Source organism: Hipposideros armiger, unplaced genomic scaffold (genome assembly GCF_001890085.2).
Source record: "Hipposideros armiger isolate ML-2016 unplaced genomic scaffold, ASM189008v1 scaffold_682, whole genome shotgun sequence".
NCBI classification, from domain to species: Eukaryota; Metazoa; Chordata; class Mammalia; order Chiroptera; family Hipposideridae; genus Hipposideros; species Hipposideros armiger.
Window position 1 is genome coordinate 815,835 of NW_017732032.1, and position 3,761 is coordinate 819,595.

Genomic DNA, 3,761 nt, shown 5'->3' on the forward strand with positions numbered 1-3,761 from the left:
GTTGAGCTGTTGTTCAGCATCTTAGCTGTGGAGGGCAGTGTCACTGGCCCTCACATGTGGGATCCGAACCGGGGCCCTCCGGCATCCCAAGCGAGCTCCCAACCATCGCGCCACTCGGCCGGCCCAAAAATGCCATTTCTATACCTATCTTGGTATGGTATTTTTATTGCTTTATTTTAATGAGTGGAAGAAAGTTTTTGTGAATTTCCTGAGAGTCTCTCCCTCCATTATTTACCTTAAAATTGTGAATTCTTCCACAGCATTTTCAGGATCACGGCTCCTGTAACCAGGAAGGGAATATTTTACTGAGCTTGAGGTGAAAGAGGGGTCCTAGAAGTACTTTGTAGGCAGACTAAACGTTTAGCATGTGTTTACTCCAATTGTTAGATTTTTTTCTGCTTGTTTGCTTTCAGATTCAATTCAGCTGGTCCCTGAGCTTGGCTCCTGCAGCAAACAAAGCCAGGGGCACCCCTATTTGATCGTAATCCTGAGAACTCTGCTGAGCAGGTTCCATTCTAAGATCATTGGTTTCATTCTGAGTGTCAGAGGAATTACTTCTAACCCCATAAGGGTTACAAAGTTTGAAGTCAGTCATCTCTGCTTTGGAAGTACAAAACATGTTTTTTCTGACTTGAGTTTGTATAATGACAAAATAGAAGGGAAAATGACCAGTCAAAACTGTTGAACAATTACTGATCACCTGAGCCAAAATAAGGTGATGGGACATTCTCCATTTGGGCTATAATATTTGTTAGGAAATGGATCTGATGTGAAATGGTGGGAATAAGAGCAGATACGTCTGTTTTGGTGGCCTGGGTACATTTTTTAGAGCGCACTGAATATTGGGGAACTACTGAAGCTGTCTGAGCAGGGCAGTGCCGTGATCACAGCAGCCCTTTGGAGGATTAATCTGCCTCAGTACTTGGCACCAGCCCTCACTTGTAATAAGGTTCCTAGTCATTTGTGTGGGAGTGGCAGAAAGGAGCAAAAGGCCAGTTGAGAGGCTATTTTTGTCCTCCAGGGATCAGGAAATATGAAGCTGAGAGTGAATGGTGACAGTGAGAATAAAAAGAAAGGGACAGATTCCTGAGTTGGGGACAAGGAATGGACAAGGTCTGACAACCTGACTGAATATGTGGGAAAAAGGAAACGGCCATAGTGGTCATTCAGGAGGAGGGTTCTACCCCGATGAAGATATTTGGCAGACAGTCTGGTGGAAGTGGTAGGAGCTAGCCTGATACGTGGATTTGGGGAGTCATCTTTGTGTAAATGGTCGTTGAAACCATGGAATAAAGAGAAAGCAAGCAAAAGAGAAGAGGGCTGAGTGTACCACCCTGGGCATGGGCCAGGCTGCAATAATGGGTCAAGGGAGGCAGAGTAAACCCCAATTGGGAAGGTGGGACAAGAACCAGAACTAAGTTTCAACAACCTGAGGAAGGAGAGAATTTCAGAATTTCAGTTTGATTATCTGTCAAACCCCAACAGAAAAAGCCAAGGAGGATGAATACCAAGAAAAGGAGTTATTGGGCAGGTTGAGAATTCTTAGAGCTGGGGATTGGGTTTATGTAGGGAAATTGGGGAGAAGGGTCTTAAATACCTTAATCACATTTATTGCCTTCTTAGTTGCATTAATTTCATGTAGAAGTATGTTATTATGCTTAGAAGCTTAATTTACCTATATCATTTTGTAAGTAGATTTTTAAAAGGGGAAAAAGTATTATGGCTAGAGATGATTTTGGTGGGAAGAGAGCAGCGACAACTTATTCAGAACATGTACCCTTTCCATTTTTCATAGTTAAAAATTTTTCGGTTTGTTGGTTTGAAGCTGTTTGAGTAACAGGAAACATGCTCTTTCTTGAAAATGAATAGAATATGTCTCAGTTGACTTGTTGTAAAATCCATTAATGTTGAGTTTCTCATGGATATTTCTTCAAGGAATACACACACACACACACACACACACACACACACACACACACCCCTATATGTTTAGCACCTGAAAATAAGACCTGTAAATAACCATAATTTATAGCAAACAAGTACAATCAGAGAAAAAGGGAAAAGGATAAATTGCTGTGAAAATTCAGAGGAGGAAGAGATATTTTCAACTTTTTCTTTTTTTTTGTGGGGAGGGGATTTTGGGTAAAGGTCCAAGCAGAGATGATAGAGGAAAGAGGTTCCAGGTAGACGAAACCCTGAGCCAGATACAGAGTTGAGGTCTTAGGGGACATTGGCCATTTTTGTTTGGCTGAAATGTGTGCCTGTGTGGGGGGGGGTGCTTGAAGGAACATTAGGGGAAATGATGGAAAGATAGTTTGGAGCCGGAACTTAGAAGATGGCAGGAGTATGAACTTGATTGGAGGCAGCAGGGAGCCATTAAACATTTTTGAACAGAGGAATGACATTACCTAGCTGATGCTTTAGAAAAATGACTCTTCTATTACTTGAAATTTTAATAAGCATGCAGCGCTTATGCCATCAGCAAAGAATGATAAAGGTAAAAGAAAGATGTGTCTAATAGTACCATTTAGGTTGGATTAGAAAGTGAAAAAGTAGAGATAAGGAAACCAATAAGGGAGGCGGTTTATGCAATTACCTACAACATGAGTAAACTACAATCCCTAATGTCTGCTTTTTTGAAACAGTCATTAGTATTAAGTAGTATATTATTTTATGGGTTAAGTTCTTTTTGTTGTAAGTTTTTGGCTTAAGTAGGAAAGGGTGCATTAAGGTCATTGGTGTGTCTTACAAAAACTCAAGGCAGACAAGATTCTGTAGCTGGACCTGAGAAAGGTCTAGAACCAGGAACTGAAAAGCTATTAGTAAACCTCCCTTCCCTGCTCCCTCTACTGTTTCTCAGGGTATTCACTGGATCCTTTTTATTTTTTATTTGTGAACTCTATTTCACTAGTCTAAGCGGAAGTTGGAAAATGGCCTTCCTCAGCTCCTGTATACCAGCCACTAGGAGAAAGGGAGAGACCGAGCCAGACTGACCCTTGGTCATGGTTTCAACTCTCAGGGACAAGACTTGGGTTTTATTGTGCTCAAAGATGAACTTGTTTCTACCAGTTTATAGCTAGTGCCAATCAACTATTTGGCCAGGAGAGTATAAATATACACCGTGGGAATTTCCTTCTCTAGATTGGAGGTCTGGTTAAGAAAGGTCACTGTAAATTAGGCAGAAATCCCAAAGGGTGTTGGCTATAATTATGTACTTTGAGTTTTTACCGATGTTTAATGTATTGGTTAAAAAGCTAGCAGACTACATTAGATTTAGAGAAGTAATATAAATATCATGCAGAAATTTCCCCCCCAGTAAGGTACAGAGTGTGTGTAAGTTAAACCGTGATAAAAGTGGTTATCCCTGGGGATTGTGGGGTGTATGGATTGAGAGAAGACAAGTGCTGGGGTGCTGGAAATGTTCTATATACGGTCTGGGTATTATAGTGATTACACAGGTTTATGCATGTGTCAGAATTCATCAAAATGTGTGCTCTTGATGTATGTAACCAGTATCTCAATTAAAAAGTCTAGGCAGAGTTGACTTGTCTGATTTATACGCCTTGCCTTGTCATATAGAGGCCTACATATCATTGGAAATTAACTAAGTTCTCTTTTGTTTTATTTAGATAATGTTTTTTTTTTGTTTGTTTGGTTTTTTTTAGATTTTTTTTATTGGGGAATTGGGGGGATGGGAACAGTGCTGGGGAATTGGGGGAAGGGGAACAGACAAGTTGCTGTCATTTTGCTCTTCAGTCTAG

The 3,761-nt window shown here is 40.7% G+C and overlaps 1 protein-coding gene across 6 annotated transcripts in view; it reads left to right on the forward strand.

The window, feature by feature from the left end:
- The window catches only part of ZFX (zinc finger protein X-linked), a 51,834-nt gene that overhangs the window by 14,735 nt on the left and 33,338 nt on the right, over positions 1 to 3,761 (forward strand). The gene's annotated exons all lie outside the window — the stretch shown is intronic.